Source organism: Sus scrofa, chromosome 11 (assembly GCF_000003025.6).
Source record: "Sus scrofa isolate TJ Tabasco breed Duroc chromosome 11, Sscrofa11.1, whole genome shotgun sequence".
Classification (NCBI taxonomy): domain Eukaryota; kingdom Metazoa; phylum Chordata; class Mammalia; order Artiodactyla; family Suidae; genus Sus; species Sus scrofa.
This window is the reverse complement of record NC_010453.5, coordinates 74,405,294-74,422,368: the sequence shown is the minus strand read 5'-3', so window position 1 is coordinate 74,422,368 and position 17,075 is coordinate 74,405,294. Positions and strand designations below refer to the sequence as shown.

General features: G+C 41.0%; 1 long non-coding RNA gene across 2 annotated transcripts in view; it reads right to left on the bottom strand.

Annotated features, from left to right (window-relative positions):
* LOC110255854 overlaps window positions 1–17,075 on the bottom strand; it is a 154,343-nt gene that overhangs the window by 47,769 nt on the left and 89,499 nt on the right. The gene's annotated exons all lie outside the window — the stretch shown is intronic.

Genomic DNA, 17,075 nt, shown 5'->3' with positions numbered 1-17,075 from the left:
GGACTTCCTGTCCATCCAGGCGTCAGAGCAGACCCAACGGCACCAAGCGAGCAGCGTGACCGGCCGTGGCTCCCAGGCTGGATAAACAACCCTGATTAAGAGGTACCTTCTCCATGTTTCTGCATTTGAAACAGTCCTCTTGCCTATGCTGAAATTTCAGTTGGTTTCTCCAGGAATAAAATGAAGCTTGTTCTGAGGGTGAATGCAGGAGTGTACGATTTCCTTCCCTGGGTTAGAGAAGCCTAACGACTCCTCTGGGCCTTGCCATGGTGCCCAGAAGCCACCATAAGGGGGCGGGGGAGGGCTGTTTCACTCAGACCCAGTTAGTTTTTCTTGCAGTTCCAGCGTCCTGAAACATTTGTCTCAGAGCCACCCCCTCACTTTCTAAAGCTCTTAGGACTTCCCTTGGTGTCACAGTTGAAATAGCCCAGCCTCAGCCCATCAGCTTAAGAGTCCTGTACGTTCGAATCGGTTTTGAAACCAAGCCCATCTCGGACTTCCTGGTTCTCTGCATTATCTTGATCTGGATCCCCTCCTTTGCCCGTGAGAAACACATACTTCCCTGAAAACAATGGGCTGAGGAAAGCTGAGAACCGGCATTGCTTTCTCATAAATCTAATTTCCAATTTCCCACCAGTCTGGGTTCCATGCGCAAAGCCTAACACATACGCCCCTGTGGAAAACGCCCGACCATGTCCACTGACCTGCCTCCCCTTATTCAGCTGTGCCTTCTCCTTGGTGGGAAGAAATAATAAAACTCAGCAGGAGGATTCTAGAAGGAGGTTATTAGAAATGGGGAGGTGTGTGATAATTTCTCTTTTTCATCCGGGCGGGCGGGGGGTAGAGGAGAGATTTATTTACCCGGAGCAAGTGCAGATGAATATTTTTCCATGATAACTTGCAGTTCCCTGGATTCATCCACATTTTTATCGTGCTATAGAACAATATGGTAAAAGCATCTAAAGGAAAGTATGATAACATGAAATCATCTTGCATGAGGGTAACCTGATCGTTATTTCCAAATTTTGATACAACATGGAAATATAAAATAACTTCTTGTAGATACTAATAAAAATAGCATACAAACACTGGAATGAATATAACACATCCTATAACTGAAAACAGCCCTAATAGAATTTTCTGTCACTGAAAGTTCAGATTCATCATGAATCCTTCATTTTAGGCTTCTTAGACTCAAATAAATGCACTTTATTGAGACAGTCTATCATAAATAGGGTATGTTATTTCTATTTGGTTAAAATCTCTTTTTTACTTTTGTGATAAAAAATTAAAATGAAGCATGCTGAAATCTAAGAAACATTAAGTATTACCTCCCTATAAAAATTCTATTCCTTTATACATGTCATTCCTATATACAAGTCATGGCAATGGTTCAAATCATACTGTATGATTAATATTTCTTTCTCTTTTTTTTTTTTTTGTCTTTTTAGGGCTGCACCCACAGCATATGGAGGTTCCCAGGCTAGGGGTCGAATGGGAGCTACAGCTGCCGGCCTAGGATCCAAGGCAACTCAGGATCCAAGATGCATCTGTAACCTACACCACAGCTCACAGCAATGCTGGATTCTTAACCCACTGAGCAAGGCCAGGGATTGAACCTGCGTCCCCATGGATGCTAGTCAGATTCACTTCCACTGAGCCACAACAGGAACTCCAGTATTTCTTAGGAGTTCGTGAGATGTTGTGCTCATGTAGAGTTATAGCAAAAGTAAGATTTCCTCTTCAACATCTCTGCTAAGACGGTGCAGGAATGGTGCTTATGGTACCAAGCAGCCTTTAAGAGTTCACACGGATTCTAGATCTGATCATAAACTGTTTGATAATGACTTTAAGTACAATATAAACCTATAGTTGGAAAATAAAAGATATAAAGAGGCTTATCTGCTAACATTTATCTTTAAAATAAATAAAATCTTGGTAATGTGAATATGTCCTAGAACAAGAAAAATCTCCCTTGAATGTAAACTGGTGAAGCCACTGTGGAAAACAGTGTGGAGGTTCCCTAAAAAACTAAAAATAGAGTTCCCATATGATCCAGCAATCCCACTCCTGGGCATGTATCTGGAAAGGATGAAAACTAATTCAAAAAGATATGTGCGCCCCAGGAGTTCCAACTGTGGCTCAGCAGGTTACGAACCTGACTAGTATCCATGAGGATGTGAGTTTGATTCCTGGCCTCACTCAGTGGGTTAAGGATCCAGCATTGCTGTGAGCTGTGGCATAGGCTGGCAGCTACAGCTCCAGTTCAAGCCCTAACCAGGGAAATTCTATATGCTGGAGGTGCCACCCTAAAAAAAAGAAGAAAAAAAAAAGAGATACATGAGCCCTGGTTCACTGCAGCACTATTTATAATAGCCAAGACATGGAAGCAACCTAAATATCCACTGACAGGTAAATGGATAAAGAAGATGTGGTGCATATATATACAATGCTTTATTCAGCCATAAAAAAAGAATGAAATCATACCACTTGCAAAAATATAGATAGACCTAGAGATTTATCATACTAAGCGAAGTAAGTCAGGCAGAGGAAGACAAATACCACATGCTATCACATATGTGCAATCCAAAACATGATAAAAATGAACTTGTTTATGAAATAGAAACAGACTAAGACAAAGGAAACAAACCTATGGTTACCAAAGGGGAAAAGAGGTGAGAGATAAATTAGGGATAAATTAGAGATAAATTTGGGATTAACAATTACACACTAGTGTATATAAAGAAGATAAACAAGGGCCTACTGTATAGCTCAGAAAACCATATTCCAAATCTTAAACCATAATGGAGAAGAATCTTAAAAAGAATATGTCTGTATAACGGATTCACTTTGCTGTGTACCTGAAACAACACTATTATAAATCAACTATAGTTCAGTTTTTAAAAGTCCCTTTGAAAATCAGTTTTTGTTCTCTGTGTTAATCATTCAGCAAGTTTAAAACTTGAAAAAAAAAATAGTGACAGTAGAGAGAAATCAGAACAGAAACTAAAAGCCCTGAGTCCCCATTCCCAGCATGACTCCAACAAATTGTGTCCCCTTCTTTGGGCCTCAGCACCCCCTCGGGGAGTCTCCTCTCGGGGTACAAGGCCCATGTCAGGCCCCAATGGAGACCCTCCAACAGCTCTTTACAAACTCACTCAGTCTGCCCTCCCCAGACCACAGGTCATTAAGTGAGAGAACTGAGGCCCAGGGAGGCAAGCTTTCTGCAGAAACCGAGCTGCCAACGGCAGCCGTGCAAGGCCTTCAACTCTTGTTCAGTTGAAAAAGGGCAAGAGAAGACAGCACCGGCAAGAAATGTCAGGAGGCTTATTTGCACAGCAGGGAGATGCACTGGTCTCCCCTGGCTGATCCACACAGGGACTGGGCTCTCGGGGGCAATGGAAGGGTTGGGTGACCAGACCCCACCATCTGATCCTTAAGTTGCAGAAACTGAACTTCAAAATAACGACGTACGGAACACCCAGGGGGGATGACACCACTGCATGTTCACACTGGCAAGAGTGACAGGGGACTAGCTCCACAGACCTGAGAGCCACTGCAGTCATGAAGGAGCCATTCAAATGGTCTCATGTCTTCAGTGGTTTTCATACTCTTTTCTAAAAAATGTAAACAAAGTAGACTTAAAAAAAAAAAAAAAGGAACTTACTGCATCTCATCTTTTATCACAATGAGTGAGCAAAGGTCACAACTGCACTGCAGGACAGATTCCCCTCTGCAAAGTCCCGAGGAAAACCTCTAAACACCTGGCATTTCCCCAGCTGGCTCCAGCCTGTTTCTTAAAGGTGCAAAGTCTTCCATTTTAAGAAAGGCCCACTTGTGATCGGCGATTTTTTTTCATAGACTACACAATCAGTGTCTACAAGGCAAGCTACCTACTTTCCCCAATTCCCACTTCTTGTCAAAGATTTGGAAACAGTGGTGCAGACACCACTTTTTTTTTCCAAATATCTTTTTATACAAAACCTTTAATCCTAAAATTGGATTATTTCATTTGTTTGAGCTGCTTGTAAGTGATTAAGAATAATTGCTCAAAGACTGAAGAACTGAGATGCTGATTTAATTGCTTTATTTTCTGTGTTCAGCGATAGCTCTTTCTAAAATAGGCACTCTGTTCCTGAGATCTAGAGGGAATACCTGTCCTATCTGCATCACTCTGTGACTCTCTAAACTAGGAAAGTGACCTGTGCTGAGTGACAAAGGGTTTGGTGCCTTTTTAAAAAGACAGTGGACTCCAGACGCTGTTCCTACCCAGTGATTCTAACCTGACATCATCCTGTCATGATGATAAATTGTGTATCCAGTTCAGAGTTGGAGCAGATGGAAGAGGGCAGGTTATTAAAGCCAAAATCTGTTTCCCACACAAAAGGATAATTGTTTACTTCTCGGTGAAACATAGATTTCTCCTCCAGGAAACTTTGGATGTTCTAGTTTTAGTAACTGAAGTCACTATGCAGTTAAGGCCACTTAGATTATAATAAGATTAATTTTGGTTCCAAATGAAGTTACATAGAAGGCACTCATTCATTGATTCGCCAAGTTCATTGAGTGCCTGCTAGCTTCCAAGAATAGAAAATTCTACCAGAAAATGATACTGTGAAAATACATGATATTTTTCTTTCCATTAAATGCTTCAATTGTGGGCAAATAAAACTTAGAGTGTGTTACCGCAGCCCAGACATATAGAGGGACTGTTTTATGATGTCCTCTAAGAAGGCAAAAAGGAGATGAGACAGATTTGGGCTTTTAACACACTTGTGAATTCATTCATCTTCAAGGGTATTTCAAAAAGTAAACCCATAGATGGAGAAAAATAACAAAAAATAAGGTAAAAGCTAACATGAACTCCTGTTTATGAATCTTAGAGGTCTATTCCAGCCACAGTAAAAGACCATCAAGAGATTTTTAGATCCAACTTTATTAATTTAGTCATTCACTCTTAATTCAGCAACTATTTATTGAGCTCTAGTATGTGATGGTATTGTAGAACCTTCTGGAAAACTGTCATTACTCTATTATTGACGTGTCCAGAGTCATCCTGGCTCCAGAAATTCCCCCCAGAGTCTTAAGTGTACCTTTGGTGAAGGTGAATGTCCCCACTGCGCTGGACAGTTTTCATCTTTCATCACCTGCTTCTACAACAATTCCAAGAGGTCACAGGTGTCAATTAACATACCTGTATCTTGGGCAGCAGATTCTGCCCAGTATCACAGGTAAAGGGGCAGAGCTGGGACTGGAATTGAGGTCTGACCTGTCCCCAAGTCCTCTCCTTTCACTGCACCACATAATCTCCCAAGGAAATCATGAAGAAATAACTGAAGAAAATGCATGGTTGCATTTTAATGTTGGTATTGATTTTTTTTCCTTAATGAGTTACAGCTCAGACATCTTATTTCCAGAACAGATAATTGTGAATTCCTATGAGCCAGTATTTGCCAAAACTTACCAGAGATGCCTGATGTTTGAAGGGACGATCTCAGGGACATTGGATTTACCTATTCCTCTAGCTTTCCTAAGCCATCTTCCTGAATAGCGATATCATCAAGCCCCCAAACGACTAGATTATATTATCTTCACTCTCTGAGAGGAAATTCATTACACAAGCTGAAACTTAATGTAATGTCCTGGGATTCGAAGGGATGGCATAAAAGGCTTTCATTAGAAGAGTTCATTCATGCAACCAATCCGTACTGAATGCCTCATTATGCCAGCCCTGTGCCTGAAGAACTATGTTGAACAAAAGTGGATTTGGTCTTTATGCTCATCAAACTTATATGCATTTAGTGCAAGATAGAGATAATGATCCCACACAAGCTGCAACTCTGCCAAGTACTTTTAGGGAGAGAAACACGGATGCTCTAAGGGTGGATCAAGAAGGAGTTTGACTTAGCTAGGAAATTCTCCTGCAAAATGATCAAAATTGTCAAAATAGTGTTAATCAACTCTAAAAAATGTTAAAAATAAATAAAAAAGGAAAACTGGAGGGTGCCATGCTGCAGGTGAGGGGTTTGGTCACTAACACAGATAGAGTTGCTCTTAATGCAAATATTCTGAAATAGAGATTATAGAGGGATCATGTAACACGGAGAGTTTCCTTCATGTCACACACATGTACAATTTCAATGATCAAAATATTAAATTTTATTTTAATTGAGGTATATCGCAAACTATCTCTTTTTGTTAGATAAGAGAGACATGAACTATCTCTTCATGTCTTCATGTTCCAGACATGAAGCATTCTTTGTAAAATTAGGTCAGTTACAAACATGTTTCACTACTGGATTGTGGGGTTTCATTAACCTTTTAGTTGACTTGGACCAAATCTAATCTAATCTAATCTAATACAATACAATCCTCTTTTTTAAAGCTTACTTTCTAGAAACTCAAAGCTGTATCTGTTGTTTGACATGATTCATCTCTCTCTCTCTCTCTGTTACTTTAACTTTGTTCTCTTTGTATTTTAATTGCTCTGTCCTAGGTATGCTTTAATATTTAATATGTCAAAAATTCTTTTTGGTAAATTGATAAGTAAAAATAAGAGATTAATAAATAGCATATTTTAATTGTCTCCTGATTTATTGCTAGATTTTTAATATTTTTACTGTGACCTTGGTTGAACCTCAACTAGGAGCTGAAAATTCCTTTGCGTTGTTGAGCAGATTAAAGGAGTGTTAATGGATGAGTTTGTAACAAACCCCAGGGCAGTAAATATCTTGGAACTATCAAGATCAAAGGTCTTAAATATCCTTCTGGAGAGAATGTAAAAATTCACATCTATCTACCTTTCACTCCTCCCCTCCTATTCTTTCTACTACAAGGGGTAGAATGCGGAATAAAAGTGCCTGGCCCTTGAATCGACCTTCAGCCTCATGCTGCAACAGTCCAATTGGACCACTGCAAACTGCTGAGTTAGGAACTTGTCCACCAGACTTAGACAGAGATGGGGGGAACCAAACCCACAGACATCTCAGGGGCCAGAGAAGATGCTACCCTGGGTGGGGTGGGAGGAGGGGAGCACTCCATGACCAAGGAGGACCAGCACCCACATCTTCCACTCAGAGCAGCCTGACCAGAGCCAGCATCAGGAGTGCTTACAGGGCTCACACCTAGAGAAGCATTCTCTAAGGAGGCTGTTAGTCCCTGATACTAAACATGTTGTCTGAGAATTACATTGGTCACACTTGGGGGAAATACAAGATTTGGTGCCAAAACTTTTAACCAGTGGAATTTGTATTTAACACAGTAGCAACCTTTTTGATATTTTCCCCCTTTGGTTTAGTTTTTATTTTTTAGACCTGGCCTTAAAAGGTCTGATGACCTTTTAGGACGACCTTTTGCTGACTGTGAGAAATGTCCATCACAGAAAAAAAATCCTTTTCCTCACACGACAAAAACACTTAAAAACGTTTCTTGTACTTGGTAAATACCAAATTCAAAAACTCAATATCCAAACCTGCAAAACTACGAAGTGAAATTGTTCCATCTTCCTTGAAATTAAAGGATGCCTATAAACGTTCAAGATCCTTAGAATAAGATGGGGGAAGTATGGAAAGCAGCAACCAGCCTTATGCTTTCATTCTCCTCCCACCTTGTTAAAATTATGTTTCTGTCGTGGAGCTGAAGCACGGAGAGTGTTTTCCCATTAATCTAGAGCATGAAGGATGTTCTGTCAATGAGCGATTCCCACACAGGTATGATTTGAATGTTTACACAGAACTGTAATGGAAACATTTTAATTAAGCAAATTGCTTCTGTTCCAACTAATCTTCGGTGTGTCGCAAAGCAGATGGCTGCCCTCTAATTCCATTTCTGTAATGGATTTACCTGGATGGGGGTGGTGCTATTTTGAAAAATTAACTGGTCATAATAATATGCCCAGTCCCATTGATAACTAACTCAAATAGTTTTTTTCCGTGCTATGCTGTTACATAGTACCTACCTTTATCCTGGCCATGGACGTTTACAAACTGCACAGGGAAATGCTTATTGTTCATTTGTTTATTAAACTTTAGAAAGATGAACTACAACCAAATCATATTCAATGAGGAGTAATTAGGAAGCGTCACTGCCTTCACTGGTCCAAGCTTAGTTCAGCTTTTTTTTTTTCCCCCTGCTTTCCAGGGCCACATCTGCTGCATATGGAAGTTCCCAGGCTAGGGGTTAAATCAGAGCTACAGCTGCCGGCCTACACCACAGCCACAGCAATGACAGACCCAAGCCGTGTCTGCAATCTACATCACAGCTCACAGCAATGCTGGATCCTTAACCCACTGATCAGAGCCAGGAATCAAACCGGCACCGTCATGAATACTGGTTGGGTTCATTTCTGCTGAGCCACAACGGGAACTCACAGTTCAGCATTTTTAAACCAACCAGTCTACACTAATTCCCAGGTGGGAGCCGGGTTTGGGGAAGACCGAGTGGCCCTTGATCTTTCCAGCATTAGTGGGTCCCAGTGGCTAATCAGCAGGTAACCACACCTGTGCATTCACTAGAGAAGGAGACCCAGTGAGTCCACTAGAGGAAGGAGCCCCAGTCCCTCCCACATCACCTAAACGTGTGCCTCTCCCTCCCACAAATGTCGCTTTTGCTTCCAAGTATGTTATACAGTTATGATGAGCTACATAGTTTAAAGGCTACACAAGGAATGGCCACTGTGCTTTTCAGAGGTCAGGACTGGCCCTCCACCCAGCACACTGGAACACCAGTGACTAACCACACTCATCTTCCCTGTCTCCCTCCACAGGGACTTGACATCAAGTAAAGGGAGGTTTCCAGGCTCCGCTGATCAAAGCCCAGCTCCAGTGCTTGAGATAACTTAGGTAAAACTGCCCTCAGATAACCATCTCTTCGGTTTTAACCTCTCTGTAATGAAAGCGTGTGCTGCCTGAAATTTTTCAACTCCTGAATTCATCTCTGGAGGATTTGTGATTCTCATGTTGCAGGAAAAGTCGGGCAAATTTGATGAGTCATTCTTTCTCTTAACTACTGAACCTTTGTGAGTCCAGCTTCATACGTTCTAGCCTCGTGATGTCGTTGGTAAGTGACATTCAAGAAATGAAATAAGAGCTCCAGTCAATGCTTGTTCAAGAAGAGCACAGGAGTTGCTCCACCATGGATCAACCATGGAAAAAAATGGACCCCAAGGGTAATAATACAGAAATACTAGTGTTAAAGAGACAGAGAAAGGGTACTTGTGAGAAGAATACGACACAGCCCACCTTCGAAGGCTTGAAGGTTCCTTATGTTAATCTCCACTTGAGGTGTCTTACCAAGCCAAGCTAAGAGTGCTACTCAGCCCGGATGAATGAAGAATAATGCATTTGGAAAAGAATAACACCAAGGAGCCAATAAGGAAGATAACTTCAGACAGCTGTGGTGACAAAAACTGCAAAGGAGAGGTGCCGGTGAATAACAAATGCAGCGAAATGGCAGGGGACCGGGTATGTACACAGCACTGCAGGTGAAGGTGTTTCCTCAGGGGCAGGAACCGAATATCAAAGTCACTGGAAGCCTGTCCCTGGTCTGCTCTGGAAAACTCTTCCCACTCTGTGAGATTTATGCTTATTTCTCAGACTTTCTCACTTTTAAAAAGTTCTAACCTCTTTTGTTTAAATGCATACTTTGGTGTCACGTCTTTTCTCTTATGAAGGATAAATGTTTTTGAACACTAAGCCTGTCCTAAATAAGATTTCCTAGGGAAGGCACTGATGACTCTCGTTTGGAAAATCCTCCTTTATAATTCATTGGTTTCAAAGCAAGTACAGTAAAGGATGGCTTGGATCAAAAAAGCACCATCACTAGAACTGAAAACGGCTGTATTTCTGTGAAAACCCAAAGAGCAAATGAAGATATGCAAATGAGAAAAAAAGAGATTTTTACCCAAAGGATGTTTGCTAGTTTATTGCCAGAGGCTAATAAACACTTGCTTTGAAGTTCACTTAGAATGACCTAAAAAAAACTTTTCTGGGAGTGAGGTGGGGGCACAGCATGTGGAAGTGTCTTGGGCCAGGGATGGAACTCATGCCACAGCAGTAACAATACCATATCTTTAACGGCTAGGCCACCAGGCCACTCCAAAAAAACTCTAAGCTTAGATTAAGCCCAATGAGTTCTGATCACCAGAACATTACAATGTTTCATACCTTGGTAGTGGCTACTATTTGCTAGTTGCTATATAAAGTTAACCAAAAAAACATCAGCCCATAATGACGATGTGGGATAAACAAATGGACAGAGAGAAAGCCTCCATTTTTATTAGAACATTGATAGAGTAGATACTGATGCAAATATCAGAAGCTCCCTTTTCTTTCTTTATTAGATTAATAAGCATTTATTAACACCACAGTATTGAGTCAGGCAGAGTGCCTTCCACTCCTGCCTTATGAGATGGGCTGCTAGTGGGTCTGGGGGGCAGGTGATGGACATTATCTAAGGGGCAGATATTAAAAAAAGAGGAATTAAGACACCCACCCAACAGGAAGTAGAACAAAAAGAAAACACCCTCCAATGTAAAATGTTTTAAAAATTTGGGAATCCTTGAGACTTTTGAATGTTAGAAGGAACGCCATAGAAATAATCTTGTGGCCTTGTTTAAATAAAAAGCATTGTTGGGCAGAGCCTTGACCTTTGCAAAAGTCCTACAGTAAGAGAACTGTATCTAATCAAAATGGATAGGTCAGTTAAATTAAGGCAAGGCTGACAGAAAATGGTTTTAATTATTCTTCAGAGGTGCTATTCTGCAGGCACCTGGCCCAGAAAATGCAAACACAAAAATAGGATGCAAATGGCTCCCCAGTGTACTCGTACGTCTTAAAGCAATGTTATGGGATTTTAGTCTTGTTTTTAAATTTGCTACTTGTCCTCAAAAGCCATCATGCTTTTCACAACTCTCTTAAGGCTGAGCTGCTGAAGCTTCTTCAGCTTTATGCTGGGCTGTCTACATTTGGCTAAGTACATTTTTTAAAATTTTGTGACTCTGCCATCAACGTAAACTCTGAAGTTCAATGTCAAATGGAATAGTACAACTCTCAGTGGGATCCGTGAAAATGAAAGTGCAAATGGGAACTGGAGGTGTGGTTTCTAATGAGTTAGAAAGAAAAGATGAGTAATGTAACTTCTTCCAGGGTCAAGAATATCTATTTGGGAAATGTGTTGCCTTTTATTCTTTATACTTAGAAAATAAAATAGAATGGCGGAAATTCTATGTTGTCCAGTGAGATTATGGCCAGCTGTCTTTATTTTTGATGATGTGTCAGAGTTGTGTTCCTGTGTACCTAACTCAGGAAAAATAAAGTACCCCATGATTCTGGGGATGAGCGCTGCTTCCTGTTCAAAACTAATGAGAAGAAATGAGGTGTGTGGACTGCTGACACACAAAATAATCACAACAGGTATGATCAATAAAGCCTTTGGTTAATGAGAAATATTATTTCAACCTTTCCACCTACCTTCAAATGGTATCAGATTATCCTTTGTTCTGTGAACTCACCATGTATTTTTATCTCTTCCTCTTTTCTGAAATACTATTCCCTTCTTCTCTCTTTTCTCCAACTGATAACATCTGTTCACTTTCAATTGAGATTGGGCACATTAAGGCTGGTACAGCTGGACAGTTCAGCCCTAATTTCAATGCCACCTCTTCCAAAAAGAGTTTCCCCAAGTATGTCAGGCAGAGGAAATATTTCCTCCCCCATATTTCATAGCATTTTATAAACACTATCTTCTTTTTTTTTTTTTTTTTTTTTTGTCTTTTTGCGTTTTCTAGGGCTGCTCCCGTGGCATATGGAGGTTCCCAGGCTAGGGGTCTAATTGGAGCTGTAGCCACCAGCCTACACCACAGCCACAGCAACATGGGATCTGAGCCGAGTCTGCAACCTACACCACAGCTCACGGTAACGCCAGATCCTTTAACCCACTGAGCAAGGGCAGGGACCGAACCCGCAACCTCATGGTTTCTAGTCGGATTCGTTAACCACTGCGCCACGACGGGAACTCCCTATAAACGCTATCTTCTAACAAGCATTATATTGTATTAGAATTAAATGTTGACATGTGAATGCCAATGTTAGACTACCATTGTCCCTCAGGCAAAGCCCTTGACTTATTCATCCTTCTGTCTCTGGAAATCAGTGGTCCAGACACTGACATATAGTGGTCATTCAACACCTGTTTGTTGGGTCGAATGGATGGCTGAGTGAATGAATGAATGAATTCATTACTCTAAATCAATGCCATTTAGTTGACCTTGGTTCTGAATTATATTAAAATCATAAGATCTTACGGGGATTCTAATGCAGGAGGCAAAAATAGACAGCCTCAGACAAAAATAAGCTGACCTGGAGTTCCCGTCGTGCCTCAGTGGTTAACAAATCCAACTAGGAACCATGAGGTTGCGGGTTCGATCCCTGCCCTTGCTCAGTGGGTTAAGGATCCGGGGTTGCCATGAGCTGTGGTGTAGGTTGCAGACGAGGCTCGGATCCCATGTTGCTGTGGCTCTGGCGTAGGCTGGCGGCTACAGCTCCGATTAGACCCCTAGCCTGGGAACCTCCATATGCCGCAGGAGCGGCCCAAGAAATGGCAAAAAGACAAAAAAATATATAAAATAAAAATAAAAAGTAAGCTGACCTAAGGGGTTTCTAAATCTTTCCTAGCATGAACATTCTATGATTTTTAGGTATCTAAGTGGTAAGCCACCTCCTGTGTCCCTTTGGGCACGGGAGATATAGCATACAGGAAGGATAATGGCATTGTGGCATTGTTTGAGCATGCTTTTACCCTCACCTCCTTTTTCAAGGTATCCTGGAAGTCAGGGTGGCAAATGAGCTCTCAGTGCTACCAGCTTTCTGTTCTTTCCTCTCTCCCTCGTACAGCAACCCTTCTCTGCGTACCTCCCCCACCCTAACTCAAACAGTGATGTCCAGTGGTTCACAGAGCCCTTTACCTTAGGCCCTGGGAGAGTCAATGTTGCATTGACTTTGGTTGTAGTATCAACTACATTCTTTAAGATTATCTACAGTTTTCAGGATGAAGCACTTCACTGACGTTTTCTCACTAAGCAGATTTTGACACTCATACAGAAAACAATGCTAGCTACCAAAATAGCATCTCTAGGAATTCCCATGTGGCTCAATGGGTTAAGGAACTGGTGTTGTCACTGCTGTGGATCTAGTCACTGCCATGTCACAGGTTCAATCCCTGATCCAGGAACTTTCATATACCGTGGGCACAACCAAAAAAAACCCCAACCAACCAACCAACCAAACAAACAACAAACAAACAAACAAAAACACAGAATCTCTACAGAGAAAGGAAACTGGCTTGGCAGTAAGTGTTGTAACTACTGTTCAAAGATAACAAAGATGTCCATCAACACATTCACAAATAAAATAGAAATCTTGGAAGAGTGAGGCCGTTCACCAAGAGATTTCTCTGCAAGAAAATGAACTTGCACTCACAGTGCAAGGTGAGCAATTACAGAGAGAAAAGATTTTTCTCTGTCATGAATAAGTGTAGTCTTCTCTCATCTTTGCAGTCAATCATTTATTAGCTCAATAAACATCTTTTTTTTTCCTTCCATACCAGGCTCCACACAAGGTTATGTAGCCCCTTGGGGATTATTCACAGACTTGGAGTGAAGATCCCATAAACATTGGGAATGCTCAGAACAGAACCACTCCCAGAGTCAGTGTCTCCATTTCACACCACACGTGGGCCGCATCCGCTGCTGTGAGGATAGCACTGGCTCAGCACCAAAGTCCTTTGCCTACATTTTTTAAAAAAGTAAAGTCATTTGAAAAACTTCTGGTTACCAAAGGGGACAGGGTGAGGCCGGAAGGTGGGAGGGATGGACTGGAGGTTAGGGATTGGCACATGCACACTGACGTATATGGAATGACTGGCCAATGGGGACCTGCTGCATAGCACAGAGAACTTTACTCAGTATTCTGTGATGATCGATGTGGGGAAAGAATCTGAAAGAGAGTGAAGGTGTGTACGCATGTGTAACGGAGTCGCTTTGTTGTACAGCAGAAATTATCACAACATTGTAAGTCAACTATACTTCAATAAAACTTACCAAAAAAGGAAAATCATATCACCAGTATTTTAAATACCTACTTTTGCAATCTGTCCCAATGGTGAGGTAATTTTCATTAGAAATAGAACCATAGTTTCTACTTTCAAAGAACTGAAATATTGATGAGTATTATTGAAATATTTAAATAATGATAAAAATGAACTGAAGTGGTAGATTAATTATACAATATTGAGGAGGAGCAGACTTAGTTTTTTCCAGAGACATGATAATCCATGAGTTTGAATTCTGATTCTGACTTTCATTAGTTTAAAAAGCTCTCTAAATCCCAGCTCTTTTTATCTTCAAAATGTTCAGAGTTGTTGTGAAGATAAAGTGTTTAGCAGCAAATCATAGCTATTTTTACAAGCTGAAAAGGCTTCGTGGAGGAGAATTTGAGCTCATCTTGAAAGGGCGATAGAAGTTGGGTAAATAAAAAGAAGAGAATGTTCTTACTTGAACAGTATCAGGAAACAAAGTCACAGAAGCCATTCTGCTTATCTTGCTCAGAATGCAAAGGCTCGGAGAGATACCTTAATTATATCTAATACACTCAAAATTCATTTTCCCTTAAAATGAAGCATCGCTTGCAATCTATCAACCAAGTACACTATCTGGAATTCCCTCACCACTTTCCTGGGTTTAATGGGCTAATTACTCTGGCTGAGTTTTAATCCCAGTTTGGTTGCAGCCTCCTTTCTGTGGTTCCTCACTCCAGATGTTATGCGGATTAACCAATCAATCTGAAACACCTTGTAAAAACATGTCAGGCTTTCTAATTCCTTTCTGAATTAAGTTCTGTTCAATTCACATATTTACTGTGATGGAGTTTAAGCTGCCTGTACAAATGGCAGCCCACCTGACCCAAAATTCCAACACTTCACCAGCTTGTTGGTCTGACATCACTTTAATATTGCAAAAGCAGCAAAAACATCACTTCCAAATTCTATCTAATCAGTGGACGTCCCAGGGTAAGATTGCTGGGCTGTTCTGTGCAGACAGATTTAGTTACTGCCTCTCTTCCATTGAGTCTCATTTACAGAATGATGCCAAAATTTCTAAGCAGTGCAAAAACAATTTAAAAACCACAGTGAGAACTGGACTTTGTAGCTTTACCCATCTTTTTTTTTTTTTTTTTTTTTTTTTTTTTGCTATTTCTTGGGTCCCTCCCGCGGCATACGGAGGTTCCCAGGCTAGGGGTCTAATTGGAGCTGTAGCCGCCAGCCTACGCCAGAGCCACAGCAACACAGGATCCGAGCCTCGTCTGCAACCTACACCACAGCTCATGGCAACGCCAGATCCTTTAACCCACTGAGCAAGGGCAGGGATCGAACCCGCAACCTCATGGTTCCTAGTCGGATTCGTTAACCACTGCGCCATGACGGGAACTCCGCCTTATCCATCTTAATGTCCAGAAGATAATGAGGTTCTCTGTTGGGTTTAGTTTAGTTTTGTTTTTCCATGAGAAAGAGGTGTAATTAATCATATCAGTATTCTGGCCAGACTCCTAGCTATGACACCAAAGAGGGCTGAGCTAGCTGGAGCTGCTCAGTAGCAGGAGCAATCTTCCTCTGCCAAACCCTTGAGACCCCCACGGACTGCATGGTAAGCAGTGCCGACCCAGTTCTCTGCAGAGTAAGTTCTTCCCAGCCAGAAATTGCCTGCACAACCCTGGGCAGAGGCTTAAGCTCAAAACCAAGACTGAACTTGACACACTAACAAGTTCAGTGGGTGAGTCAGCACAGGCAAAAAACCAAATGGGAGTCCCTGAGGCAAATAGTGCTTTTCCTGCTCAAATGGATCTACTTCTAGTTACCAAGTAGCAAGAATTAGTCACACTTGCATTTGTTTTTAATTTTAGTTATTGATACTTCTTGGCCATTTTCTAGAAATACTTTTCTTCCAGAAAACTTTTCTGTGGTAAGCGTGGGGGTAGGGGGTTGGGGGGAGAACATCCTAATTATTGTTTGTAAAACAAACAACAGCAAAGAAACAAATAAACAAAACAAAACAAACAAAACCAAAATCAATAGATTTGACCTTAATGTAGTATTCTGTAACTATTTTCTAGACAAACTGTATTTCCAACATACAGCAGAGCAGTGATAACTTGCAATATAACCTGAAAATACTGTAATAGCTGATGAAATGACTTCTCACTGTCCCTTAGCCATGCTATTGTATAGCTAAGTATGTCAACACTGACGCTGTCAGGATTTTATCATTTAAATATATTCACTTTAAAATTTATTTCCTGCAAACATAGACTTTAATCTTTAGGAAAACACATGAAAGTATTATTCCCAGGGAAATACCCTATTTACATTCACTAGCATTTAGATAAAATGCCTTAATTTACAATCTTTGTGCATTGATACCATAGATGGGGTCTTTTAAATAAATCAGAGTTTCCAAAGAGTTTTGTTGTTGTTGTTGTTTTAATCTTAACTCTATGTGGTCAACATAGAAAGTTGGGAGTTCCTGTTGTAGCTCAGCAGGTTAAGAACCCAACTAGTATCCATGAGGATGTAGGTTCAATCCCTGGCCTTGCTCAGTGGGTTAAGGATCCAGCGCTGCCACAGACTGCGGCATAGTTTGCAAATGTGGCTCAGATCCTGCATCGTCGTGGCTGTGGTGTATGCTGTCAGCTGCAGTTCTGATTCAAACCATAGCCTGGGAACTTCCTTACGCCACAGGTGCGGCCCAAAGAGGAAAAAAAAATTACATAGAAAGTTGTCAAAGATAAGGCTGATTATGTACTGACTAAGAATACAATCTGTGACTTCAAAGCATCTCTAGAGTCAGTTCCTAGTATCAGTTTACTTGATGTATTTCCTCTTTCTCTTTAAATAAATTACAATTTTAAAAAAAGCAGACATGAATCTTAGTAAAAGAGCCCTCTCTGAAGAAAAAGAGGGAAAAAAGTTGTCAAAAGCTTCTGACCAGGAATTCCACCTCAGAAGTCTAGAAGAGTCTCAAAATG